At 34.3% G+C, this 14,670-nt stretch overlaps 1 protein-coding gene across 1 annotated transcript in view; it reads left to right on the top strand.

Annotated features, from left to right (window-relative positions):
* The first annotated feature begins 13,187 nt into the window (after positions 1–13,187).
* Positions 13,188–14,670, top strand: part of LOC144451547 (orexin/Hypocretin receptor type 1-like) — a 17,292-nt gene continuing 15,809 nt past the window's right edge. Inside the window, exon 1 of the mRNA XM_078142423.1 lies at positions 13,188–13,277. The gene's annotated coding sequence lies outside the window, so the exon portion shown is untranslated. The remainder of the gene's footprint in view (positions 13,278–14,670) is intronic.

A 14,670-nucleotide genomic window follows, 5' to 3' on the forward strand; every position in this document is an offset into this window, starting at 1 on the left:
AAAATATCGAGGAATATATACTATACAATCAATTGTTTTAACAATACAAGGCGGCAATTATGTCATAGACATTGATTTTATACTAGAACAGTTTAATCAAGATTTTATATAGTATTTTCAGTTGAGTTTATAAATTCAGGTTATGTCACTTTAATTGTTCTAAACCATAAGGAAACACTCTCTGAGTATATCATAATATATTAAAGGCAGAATGCACCTCAGCCACCAATTTCATTAAAAAAGTCACAGTTCTTACAATCTCTCAGAACTTTGCCATATGGAAGCTGGGTACTGGTCCTTATATACTTTTTCTTCTGTGGAGATTTTCGAAACATTGCTCGGAATCATGTGTTGATTCAGTATTTTATTGAAATGACAAATTAATGATACCATATTTGTACGTATTAGTCACTATTACACATTTTCTTTACTCCCTGTTGTTCCTATTCTTTTTTGAAAGATTACTGCAGGCTTTACATTTGTGACAAGCGGTTATAAATCAAAATCAAAGAATGAACGTGAATATCAAATGTTTGGTGGAACACCTGATGACGTTGAAATAATTGGTCAAGTACTTCCATGTGCAAATGGGGTACATTTTATAACACGTAAGGATAGCAGTCTACTGCAATGGTATGATCGAGCTTTTGACACTATTAAACACAATGGGAGATATGCAATGTTGTGTGAACAAGCCAAAAACAAACACGGTATGTATTAAATACTTTTTTCTCTTAATATGAACCACTGATTGGTGTAATAGGTGGTCGATTAATAACTTTTAAAGGGGTACAAACTCGGTATATGTTTTTGGGGGACACTTCAATGCAGTTACCCCAAATCGTCATCTCAAATATGGTTTCTCTCACAATTTACGTGACCGATAACGATCAACAGAGAGCGTTTTGTGTAACCATGGTAACATTACATCAATTACCATGAACCAGTAATATTCTCTTCCCATTTTATAATTAATACCTTATCTATTATTACTGTATTCATAATATCAGCATATTTTAAACCTTGATTCTGAGTATAATATGTGTTCTGACACTGTCTTTTCCTTGTATTGGGAGAGTAATATTCATTTCTACACAATTTGTCTTCTTAATGTCGTGGATAAGATACACCCCCTAGGGGGCTCTCCCACCGAGAAAAAAAACATTAGTAATGGCTAGTATATAGTGAGAGTAGACAAGTAAATTTCTATTAGTAAGAGAATAGCAAAAAATCTGTCCCACTTCATCGTCACTGTCAACATTTAAAAAGAATTCTATAAAATAATTTGGAATCTCAATTGTACTTTTAAACTGTTTTTTTTTTATACCATTGCATATATATATTTTAATCCGGGATTTGTAATCTGCTTCCTTTTCAGGACATATGGGTCCTATTGATTGTGAGGATTAATCTATTAAGCCTAGAGGATTAAGAAGATATTTTTAGTATAATACTACACATCGAATTAACGTGAGATACGTGAAAGTGGCGTTTTTTGTGATCATAATAAACAGCGCCATCTATCGATATCATGGAGTGAACAAGACTGAGAGTCTCGCTTACCCCAGATGCATAGTGGTTAAAACTTTGGTACTTACAGTATGCATATTTACATTATTTACATATCTACACACTCTGTGGAAGATTAGATAAATATGTATATACATACTCATCCGGTCAATATGCTGCATTCAGTGCAACTATTGTTGACACCGTTGAATATAGAAATATGACAACTCGTAAAGTATGTTTAGCGGGGATTTATCTCCGCCCCAAAAAAGCTTTTGCGCCTATTCAGCTAAAATAAATCCAGCGCCAAAATATACGACTACAGTACATGGTATGAGAACTGTTGTTTACGTTCTCCGACATTGAACCTTTATCCATGTACACGTACTGTTGCTTCCAGCTACCTTTATTGCCACTCTTTTGCTGATAAGTAATACTTGGTTCGTTTATCTTGGCACAACGTCTAAAGCTAAACGAGCGATAAATTGTCACCTAGTTAGTAATCATATAGCTATTTACTATAAATTCCGAGTAATATCGATGTGTTTACGTTTTGAAATTCATGAACATATTCCTTACAATGCGAGAAACTACCTTTTCAGAAAATAGTTTTTATTAACTTCAGCTTCAAATATTATCAATACATAGTTCTGTGGGTATATCGTTTACATTACTACTTCAAGCAGATGCAATTATCTTGTAGTCTGTTGAATCTACCGTGACACCTATCAACGAAATTTTTAAGTGCTGGCGAGTTTTTATCTTCTCGTTTTGACGGGCCTTATTGCTAATTTCCCCTCAGTTTATTGAAAATCGAACACGCTTCATATGGAGCGTTTATTGCGGCGTTTCTGTTAGGCTAAGCTAACATATACCAGGCTATTTGTTCCTAATGACACCTTGGAACACATCAACGTTAACAACCTAACTCTCGTTACCGTAATATTTCTCACGTCTGCATGTATATATGTAGCTATCTTCATGTGAGCAGTGAGTACACTCTGCTTTCTTCTATGTTAGGTTCGATAACTTGAATAGTTGTTTGTCGCAATTACTTTCCTAAAACCTTCTGCTATCCGACTTTTAAATTCAACCAAACCCTTTTTGTGCCATTTTCTTTTTTATTTGTCATTTTCTTTGCGCGCAAGTCTTATTAATATGAAGTCCTAGAAGGCAATCGTACCGGTTAGCATATCTTTCCTTACAGCATACAAGACAGTTTTTAACTTTGGCATTTATTTAATATCGGGGTGCATTTTAAACAGTAACCCCCCCCCCCCATTTTAATGTAATATTTCCTGAGTCATTACAGTTAAGAAGCTGCAAGATGTAGAACTAATTAAGATACTAAACGAACGATAGAGGAGAGATTCTCTATCTACACGTGATACTTTGATATTTAGCAGAAACAAAATTGCTCCAAGTGATGACGTAAGCTTGTTATAATGTGAATCATAGGAACCGGAATCCTAAATTTCACATTACGAAATTTTGCAAACAAACATTGTAGGGTTGATGTCAATTAATAAATCCGCAATATCTTTAAACTAAATGGCAAATATTTTACAGAACATTTCAAATTAAATTTCTGCCAATTAATTTCTGTATTACTCCTTAAGGTAAAAACGTCAGCTGACGATCCTTCTGGTGAAACGGTCCGTAGTGTAAATCCACAATGTAATATCAGACTCGTCTTCTTTCATTTTTATGTATGATAGCTCTCCAAGGTGATCGAGCACTCTACTTGGCGAAAGAAGAATGAAATTATATATATATATATATATATATATATATATATATATATATATATATATATATATATCAAATGTACAGCAGGTGTCTCTCTTCAGGTACACTATTCCTGAGAGTACCGGTAATATCAAATGTTTACTATTCCTGAGAGTAATATCAAATTCGGTCTAAAAGGTGAAAAGGTCTCTTTTTGTTGTCATAAAATACACTCCGTTTGTTTTCTTCTGCAGAGAAGTCATTTATGAGTTTCCTCTTATTCTACATGGTTGATTGTAATCATGTAGTTAGTACCCATGCATATCATGTCGTGCATCGCCAACAACTGTCTCACTACATCGTTTACAAATGTCATCTCTCAGACAATCGCCATATTGATAGTAAACCGAAGGCAAGGTCGTGAACGTATAAAATAAGATAATGAAGGCAATAAAACGACATCTAGAAAGACATCCCGCAATTATTTTGTAACTACTCCAATCTGTAATGTGTTTTCCTTCGAGATAAACATCCTTCCATATGTAAATTGTCGTTATCTAACCATATTATGCACATATGACTACAAAAAGAGTGATAGATTTTGTCATATTGCATGTAAGCTTATCCGTTCCAATGCCTTTAGCAATAGCAGTAATAACTTACATCATCTTATCCTTGTTAAGGTTTCTTAACAATTTATTAACAGTTCATTAACTTTGACATGAAGCAAAATCTAAAGGCAAAGTGTAAACAAGTAATTAAAGTTCTTACGACGTGCCTCTTGCCTGCTTGCCCATTAAGACGGTAGTAATTCTACGTTTTTCACGACCCAACCGACCTCATGGACCCTATATTTATTTCTTCAATCTGGAGAAACAATAAAAATGACGCCCTCTATAGCCGGATTAAGCAATATCACAGCGACCACACAAGCACGTATCTCAGCGGAAGTGATTTTTTATTGCTGAAATTTAACCTTAAACAAATGGTTCAAAGTCTCCTTCTGACTTTAATTGTCTCTTCTAAGTCATTCGGACTGTTAAAGAATGGGTAAGAAAGTACCACCAACATGTACACATACAATTACATGTTTTAAACATATTTAACCAACAGACCCATCATTATTTTTAAGGTGTTACCATGAGAAACAAAAACTTAAGTATTGACACCCTTATGCCTGCATAGTATTTTCGTTCGCCAAATCACATACAATTTACTACAATTCAGTTGCGCACTGGGAGGACTGTGAACCACTTCGGAGTGTGGAGTTTGGAATACAGTAGAAATGATGTTGCCTTGGTGTTTCACTCATGTGACTTAATATATTTTACACTTACTCACAGTTTCAAATGCAACAGAAACAAGTATAGATATGTCGAGCACAGTTGGGATGTAGGAGTTGTCAAGTTATCATGTTGATTATCAGTTTGAAAGTCAACAATAGGGAACTTGCAAACCCGCCATATTGAATGTTGCATCATGGGTAATGTGATGATAAATACTAACCAATTAGTATTCTAAACAATATTGCTATATTGTTTGTAACCACAAATGATCAATTCAGTTACCCTGACCATTGTATGAGGTTTAATTTAACGGTAGCTCCAGATTAGGTATTACGATAACCACAGATAATTCCATAGTCCTTTGCGTGTGAGCATGCTCAGTCTGGATTGCAAGTTCCCTATTGAAGCAATTCAAATCATCAAGTCCATGTGTAATGTTTTCAGCAGAAGCCTGTTTCTACTACACTGTGAAAGAATAGCAATGCTGTATTCTGCTGTGCTTGTTGTATCTCTGTTATTGTTAGTCTGGAGTTGAACTGTGTCTGTCCTCGTGTTTACAACATCATGTCCATATGGGTGAAACACCTAGTCAACTCCAAGTAATCTTTAACACTGATAAGATAAACTGATTATCATAACAGATCTTTCGAGAGCCATATACATAATGTTATTAGCGTTAAAGTGAGCACAAAAACGGCTTGCATCAGATCTCAGACTAGCTTTGCACACCCACAGTTTCTTGTCTGTGGCACATCACATCATACTATTGACTTTTGATAATCCACTCTTACAGTACACGAAAGCAGTGTACAATAATTCTTGCTTTCTTTGAATGGAATTTTAAACCATGTTAAGCTACTTCTGTCTATAACATTGCGTGGCTGTAGGTTGTTGACTGTAAATCCCCTTCTTTAGAGTATTTTCAACAAGTACTGTCCACTGTATTAAATATAGCAATAAAATGTGATTGGATGATTACTATAGCAATGGAATAGGTGACTGGCTGATTATTATAGCAATCAAATAGGTGACTGGCTGATTATTATAGAAATCAAGTAGGTGACTGGCTAATTATTACAGCAATCAAGCAGGTGACTGGGTAATTATTACAGCAATCACGTAGGTGACTGGCTAATTATTACAGCAATCAAATAGGTAACTGGCTGATTACTATAGAAATCAAATAGGTGTCTGGCTGATTACTATAGAAATCAAATAGGTGACTGGCTGATTATCATAGCAATAAGATAGCTGATTGGTTGATTATTACAGCAATCAAATAGGTGATTGGCTGATTATCATAGCAATAAGATAGCTGATTGGTTGATTATTATACCAATCAAATAGGTGATTGGCTGATTATTATACCATTCAAATATATGATTGGCTGATAATCATAGCAAAAAATTGCAAGTAGGCGGTTGGTTGATTATCAAAGTTCAGTGGTCGTTTGATACGCATGTCCGAATGAAGCGCATTTTGTTTGTTGACAATAACGTTACTTTGTGTAGCTATCACCTTATAAACCCATCCCATGTGTTGACCACAATATTGGATTGGTTCATTTGCAAGAGCTCACTCCTGGAAAATAACCTTTCTTTGGTAAATCACGTTTTCAGAAAACAAAGTCTTGATGATCGTCCTTGGTTACTTGCTAGGGTTTCGGAGTGTTGGATCGTGACTATGAATATGATGACTGCATTGTTCTAGTAAACAAAAGAAACCAAAGCAAGGACAATATACAGGAATGAACTCTCACATCCTCAATGAGCTGAGATGGGGGGGGGGGGGGCAAAATTCCCTAATATCTGTGAAATAGTCCATCCTACACTATTGGTGCGTGGGATTACTTTTCTTGTGTTCTCTTTACTCTGGTAAATTTGAAAATAAAATTTAACTCACTTATTCTTAGAGAGTATGGGATCAAATCAATCCCATACTTGTTGTCTCACATTCTCAAACTACCAGGACATGAGAAAACAAGTTCCCACTCTTATCTTCTGTAATACACCTATAAAATGTTTTTATTATTTCACCCTTGTGAACCCTTTTGACCGCGTGAATGTCGCATTGCGGCACTATAAAATAAATGCAGACTTGTGTATAGACATAATGGCGGATTTATCAATACTAAGCCTGTAAAATCGTTTCACTCTAGGATTTTATTAGTCTCAAATTAAAGTTTAACGATATGTTAACTATATATGTGATATAAGGGTTTTTCTTCTCCTGGGTCTCTCGAGTAATCAACAATCCCCTGTGTAACAATGATATAATGATAAAAATGTTTTCCTCCAACTCTATTTTCAAATCCACGAATAGACCACAGGACAGACATAAAACGTGAGATCGGATTGATAGTACACGTGGGATTAAAACAGGTTTGATATACTGGGATGGTATTTCTGTCAGTGCTCAACTTTTTATTATCATTTGTAGAAATTATTATCAGTATTCCCTCTATCTATCTATCTATCTATCTATCTATCTATCTATCTATCTATCTATCTATCTATCTATCTATCTATCTATCTATCTATCTATCTATCTATCTATCTATCTATCTATCTATCTATCTATCTATCTATCTATCTATCTATCTATCTCTATCTATCTGGTCTGTCTGTCTGTCTGTCTGTCTGTGTGTGTATGTATGTATGTATGTATGTATGTATGTATGTATGTATGTATGTATGTATGTATGTATGTATGTATGTATGTATGTATGTCTGACTGACTGACATGTAGTAACCAATAGATCAGTTTCTATCCATACTCCTCTGCTATGTGTTTACAGTGCAGTACTTTAGTTGGTATACTCGTCTAGTATACAGTATACAGTATACTAAAATGTATATTATACGGTATAACGTTCGATCATTCTTTAAGAAGATGCACGTCTCGCACAAAGCACATTTACGGATATGAGTCATCGATCTCGGGAGGAGGGGGGGGGGGGGGTTGAAGCCCAAGGAGGATATTCAATATTTGGAGGATATATCTTAGAATTGAAATGTCTGGATTTTGCAAAATAAAAATAAGAATTATTGGAACTGAAGTAGTTCTGATGTCTAATAAAATGGTTAAATACTTGGCACTCTCATACTCGTAACCTAGAGGGGTTGTCACTACTCGTCTCCGACTTATAGTGACAATGCCCCTTAGGTCATTCGTAATTATCGACGCTGAACCAAGAAAGTAATGAGAAATGATGTCTACTTGATTTTCTATGGCATGTTTACACTGTTCCAGATATCAATGACGTTAGAGTGGGTTTCATGACGTAACAGTCGGTTTGTTTTGAGAGAGGGTCAGGGTACGCCAACAGCAGTTACTCGTGCTGTCTAATCTAATCATATTATCATGATTAAAAAATATTGTTCGTATACTCTAATATTGATATGACTAAAATAATAAATTTCTGTTCTGAAATTGTCCATTGGGAAATCTACCATCTGAAATATTAAAACATGTTTGTTTTTATCATATCGATCTTACCTAGCCGTGCTTCACAACAGCAATTGCTTGTCTGACGGTCACACGGGATTACATTATTATGTGTGTTATGAGAGTGCGTACTCTTGACGTCATAAGTTGGTTGCATATGTTTTTGCTACAAGCTATAATAAAGAGGTTAGATGAAGGACATATGGTTCCTGCTTACCTTTAGTATACCCTAAGGTACCACTACAGTTCACAGTGAACGTACCAGAAATAAACCTATCAAGTAGCATGTGAGGAGATTTTGGTGGAAAGTATGGGTTGTTATTCAAAGATCTTCAAATGCTGCATAGTTTACTGGACCGCGAAAAAAAAATCAAGGAAAAATGGCGGGAACAGGAAATTAGGACAACATGATGACTTTCCTAAAATTGTTTGGCAGCATCTTCCAACGTCTCATATTCACGAGAATTATTCCATTCTCCATGTTGGAATTTAACACAATTTTTTAGAACAAATGCAAAACACTATTTCTAGAAGAATTTGTATACGACATTCACACCAGACATACTGAATACAACATATATACTCACGGCTAAGGTTAAACTATTTATATTCTAATTGACAAAATGGCAAAACACAATTTTTAGAATAGGTTTGGTAAAACGCTGATACCATACACAGTAACCACAACCAAACACTCATTCTCCTTTCGAAAAGTTTAAATAGTAATATTCCAACTTGCAAATGGAAGAACACAATTTTTAGAACAAATTTGATAAGAATTTGGCACCAGGTTTAATGAATACATCAATGCATATTTATCACTCAAGTCTAAAATATTAATAGTGTAAACTCTATTTGTGCATTGACCCGATTCCTACCTAGCCTTGAAACAAGCTCTTGTGTTAAAGTCAATAGTGAATGCAGTTATAAAATCAATTTGAATTAATAATACATTTGTATGAAGCGCATATATTCGTAAGGGGATCATTATGTTTTTCCTCTATTCATGTATATGAGTATTCAATTTCCTAATCTACAGCAACATACTAAAAGTTATCAGGGCGATTGCGAGTTTCAAAGAGCAACAAAGGCGAGGCTGTCTTTTTTTGCTTACTACTTAGAAAAGTCATTTTATCAATCCAGCATGCATTTGCTCTAGTTAACTTCAATACTGAGTGTCTGTTTTGTGAATATTTATGACTGCTACGTCGTATTGTCTATATCGATCCTTTGAATATAACATGAGTGTTTGAATGTTTAATGTAGAAGAACTTTAAGTCAATGATGTATGCACACAGTTATACATCAGTCTAGTTTAGTCAAGGTCTGCCGTACACTAGGGCGAGGAATTATGAGAAACAAGAATATTAGGAGGTTTTTGGTCTCAGCTTTGTATGGCTAGTGTTGTCAAAATGTACTTTAGTTTAATTAAATTGAAACAAACACACACACACACACACACACACACACACACACACACACACACACATACATACATACATACATACATACATACATACATACACACACAATACACGTGCACCATGCATGCACAATGCAATATTTCACAAAATGTGAACAAGTAAAACAACTAAATTATTTTTTTTAAACAAGAAATAAGTAAGAACTGTGACAAGGAAACGAAAAAGAAAGCTAGTTCTGTACAGTAGTATATTAAACAATTAATTACAAATTAACACTTACGCTAAGTGGAAATATTAGAATACTATCGCCCCTGGTATACAATGACAGATAAATCACAAAATATGGCATTACTTGTTATATCTTTGTTCATTTTCCGTTAATCTACAAACATACTATTATTGTTGACATTTTAAAAGTTCACAGGACTGGCTTTTGAAGGGTTATTGCAAATGAAAGAAAGCAAAGTCAATATTGTGTAGCACCCCTACTTTTTAAAAGTGAAACTCACATAAATATATGACGTATATATTACTACCTAGATTGATGCAAATAATCAAAATGATTTCTTAAGGTTATGTTTTTCGAGTCACATAATAATCGAAAACATCAATTCACGCTGACACTTTCCTTTTATAATGAAAAAATATTATTACAAAGAAGTCTTCCAGAAATGGGTCTACCACAGATTCTGCGGTACGTGTGGGAAACAGATAAATGAATTATCTTACTTTTTAAAATAAAAACCCCCACTTTTTAACCAATAAACGTCAAACAGAACGTTACACAGTCAATACAATATCCAATAATTTCATGATATGAAGAAAGTAGTCGTCAATTTTTATTTTCATTTGAATCACTACATCTAGTTTGTTTGTAAAAAAAACCGTACAAGAATGACCCTATTTCAAACACACTTTGAACTTATCCTAGGGGTAATCATTTCTTTATATTCGATACTGCAAGCAAGTTGACATAAGATTTTACAATAAGGTTACGCATGTCTTGCAAATGCAGATGATCCCTTTTACATTCCCTTTAGATGACGGAATGAACATTTCCTACCGGAAAGAAACTAAGACGTGTTATTCCAAGTAAATTTATCTGGGAACAATTTTTGTTCGAGGCGTGTCTTCACTGGTTTTCCGGTGGTATTTAAAAACCCCAAGGTGGAGGTAAGTCGTGATAATGCATGATTCATCGTCGTAACATTTGATGAGTTGAGCCATAATCACCAATTTCTTGAATTTGGTGTCCCACTGACGTCGACAAAGGAAGAAACAGAAATGTGATTCCATCCTATAAAATACCTTACAGTTGTTTAACGAATATTCTCCAGGCTAAAAAGCATTGTTGGATATGTATGTATGTATGTATGTATGTATGTATGTATGTATGTATGTATGTATGTATGTATGTATGTATGTATGTATGTATGTATGCATTGATGGATGTACGTCTGTACGTTTACAAGCATATTGAGAAGATAAATAAAACATATTTGGTAGTATTAATGAACCATTTACTGATATCTTTAAAGATTTATTGATCGTTAACCAACAATAGCATATATTCTATAGTCAAAATAAACACTGAGCTCCTCTACAGTAGACCAAGTAGTGATAAATATTCAAGATAGCTACGTCGTATTGTCTCCTTTAAAAATAATATGAGTGTTTTAATATTCAACTTTATATGTCCTGTACTTCAGATCAATACTATATCAATGCCAGTGAAAACTTCAGATATCTAAAATTAATTAAATATAAGTAAACGACGAGATCAGGTTACATGCAATTAAATGATTGATACTTTCTGTTTGCAAGTTGTAAACACATAAAGCGTCATAAGTGTGAAGGGCCTCTCTTCAAAATGAAAACATATATCTAGAAATCAATGATTACCTTCTGTCCTTTTTCCTATAATAATCATTTTATGGAGGTTGATAAAGGAACTATTTACAGATGCAAAATTCCTTTAATACGAATTCTTCTTCGTTATCAACTATGGCTTATTTCTCAGATATACTGGGTCTTAGCTCAGACTACATGTAGTATGGTAAATTGAAGCATGTGTTCCTATTCATTAATGTGGAAACATTGTTACACCTAGTCAGAAACTTATTTCCATCTGGGAAACATCCTAGGTTTTTCAGAACCAAAATTATACTATTCTTTTTTAAATAAAGTTTGTAATTTCAAAGCTGTGCAGAATGCTTAGATTAGATTCCTACCTAATTGTTACAAACACAAATAAAAGATCTATTCCTTGTCTGTGTTTTTAACAACTTGTTAGTTTTAGCCAGGTTCCATGTTAAATATAACCCCAGACCACTATTCTATGGTGCTTTGAGATATAAGGTAACTAGTAATTTAACTTGTGTGCACCATTCATGATTTCTTTCGTCATGGTACTGTTGTTGCACTATATTGCACCTTAATCGAATTACATGATCAATTTTCTCTTTGATCACCACTTTTTATGTTTCATTCAGAATTCAGAGGTACAATCCTCACTGACATTTTGTCGTTTTTAGCAATGAAGGAATCTGATCTACAACCTCACCTAACCATTTTCGCCACAAACATCACAACAACTATAATATGATCTGTTATTGTATTATATATTATGTTAACTAGGTGAATAATACATACAAGGAAACTGAATACAATGTATTTGAGATTGAGTTTCCTGGTGGCAGATGGGCACGAAGTTCTTGGTGTATTGAAACTTAGAAAAGTTGAGTCAGAGGTATCTAAAGCAAGATGGTAGCATTCAAAGTAATCGTTAACTAGATGACGTGTATCGGCAGAACAGTGTTGTAAATCAATAAGGTTTGAGAGTTTGTGCAGACTTTTATATGATTTCAGTAACCCTAGGTAACCCTAGATGTTCATTTGATACACAACAGACACTACAAAGTAATACCAGATGGTGTATAAACCAGAACAGGTTGAAATGCAATGGCGTCTATAAATCAACATGCAAGTTCACTTGTGTTAATGCTATATGCATGTACGCACGAACGAACGTATGCATGTCTGCCTGTCAATCTGTCTGTCTGTCTGTCTGTCTATGTATGTATGTATGTATGTATGTATGTATGTATGTATGTATGTATGTATGTATGTATGTATGTATGTATGTATGTATGTATGTATGTATGTATGTATGTATGTATGTATGTATGTATGTATGTATGTATGTATGTATGTATGTATGTATGTATGTATGTATGTATGTATGTATGTATGTATGTATGTATGTATGTATGTATGTCTGTCTGTCTGTCTGTCTGTCTGTCTGTCTGTCTGTCTGTCTGTCTGTCTGTCTGTCTGTATGTATGTATGTATGTCAGTCTGTCTGTATGTACGTACGTACGTTCGTACGTGATACGTACGCACGCACATACGTACGTACATACGTACGTATGTATGTATGTATGTATGTATGTATGTATGTATGTATGTATGTATGTATGTATGTATGTATGTATGTATGTGTCTGTCTGTATGGCTATTCTCTATTAGACTGACTGTCACATTGACACATGCAATATGTAAAATATGAATGTTAGACATGGTTTAATTAGACGCCTGTGCTCAATCACATATCTCTACCAAGATATTCAATTTCAATAGATTCCATTTAATACGGGGTTGTTTGTACACACCCTTTTAAGGTTTCGCTTGAAGGTCGAATTAATTGTCACATGTTTGACGTACTGCATTGTGGGGCATATGATCCTATATATCATAGTGTTGGCTTTCATTTCGAATACAAACATGCAGACAGCAACAAGTACTCTGCCATGCGGAACCTGAGCTGAAGAATATATTTCTGAACTGTTCTACTGCTGAATTTGGAGACTTCAAAAAATATATAGTAAGTACACTTTGATTGACAAGTTGTATTGTCTTCTTAAAACATGATGTAGTGTTACATCCATGCATGAATGAATGAATGAATGAATGAATAAATGAATGAATGAATGAATGAATGTGTAGCATTACTTACATACATACATACATACATACATACATACATACATACATACATACATACATACACACACACACATACAGACAGACAGACAGACAGACAGACAGACAGACAGACAGACAGACAGACAGACAGACAGACAAACAAACAAACAAACACACACACACACACACACACACATTCATGCGTGCGTAATTATACGTAAGTGAATTATCACACTGACTCAAATTTGACGAATACCTTGTAAAAATGTGATTCTATTGGAAGCAGTATCCGTAAATGAAAAAGTTACAAACGCTATTATATAATACTTGCTAATGCCTCACACCAATTGGAATTGTGTGATGTTGATATTGGTTGAAAGGAGAAATGAGAAAACCAATAAGGCTGGAACTGAAAAATTGTGAGAACATTACGACAAACTTAAAGAGCGATTATCTGAAAAGTCAGTGGTAATTTACATTGTCTGCATATTTCATCGTGGCCTTATCTTACCAACACAAAGTTATATCTGTACATATAATGTATGATCTGAATATTTCGGCTCAAAGTCTTCGGTTTGAGCTGAAACAGTTGTGTCTAGGTATGTAGTTCTCCAATTCGGTGAAGTTAGAACAACAAGTTAAACGACTTGGCTTATATATTAGCATCCCTAACCCGACAGACTTGTTCAAGTCTCTCTGTCTCTCATTTATGGGCATTATTATGTCTATATTATGGGCACTTAAGTCTGTGTAAGTCAGGAGCACAACGATTTATGATGTTGAACATATGATTAAGTTTTAATTGCTCAACCTTCAATTCTACAGGAAACATACCTACAAGTTTAAATTGATTATATCCAATGTATCTTATGGCGTTATTATAGATGTTATTGATTATTAATTAATTCCCAAATGTCTGAAGTAAGAAATGTCAGACATACACATTCACTGCTTATTCACAGAAAGGTAATAACTGACAGGTTATTGAACAAATTGAAAATCAGCCAGCATCTACTTTTTCATTTTAAGGCCTTTTCTCATAAAAAAAATACTTGATGTCGTGATTATCATGAATAGGTTACAAAGTAATTATGGAAGTAATTACCTTTTTATAGAGGGTGATAGAGTAAGTAGGCCCGTTGTATATTAGTAATACAAGGAAGTATTCAACATGGATTAACACGACGACATTTGGGACATTAACCATATGAATTATAGAATACGTATTCCGTGCTTGCAAATAACACTCGAGGTCGATGTCTTGTAGAAGACGAGTTTCAGTTAAGAGTGCT

The sequence above is a fragment of the Glandiceps talaboti genome, chromosome 21 (genome assembly GCF_964340395.1).
Source record: "Glandiceps talaboti chromosome 21, keGlaTala1.1, whole genome shotgun sequence".
Taxonomy (NCBI): Eukaryota; Metazoa; Hemichordata; class Enteropneusta; family Spengelidae; genus Glandiceps; species Glandiceps talaboti.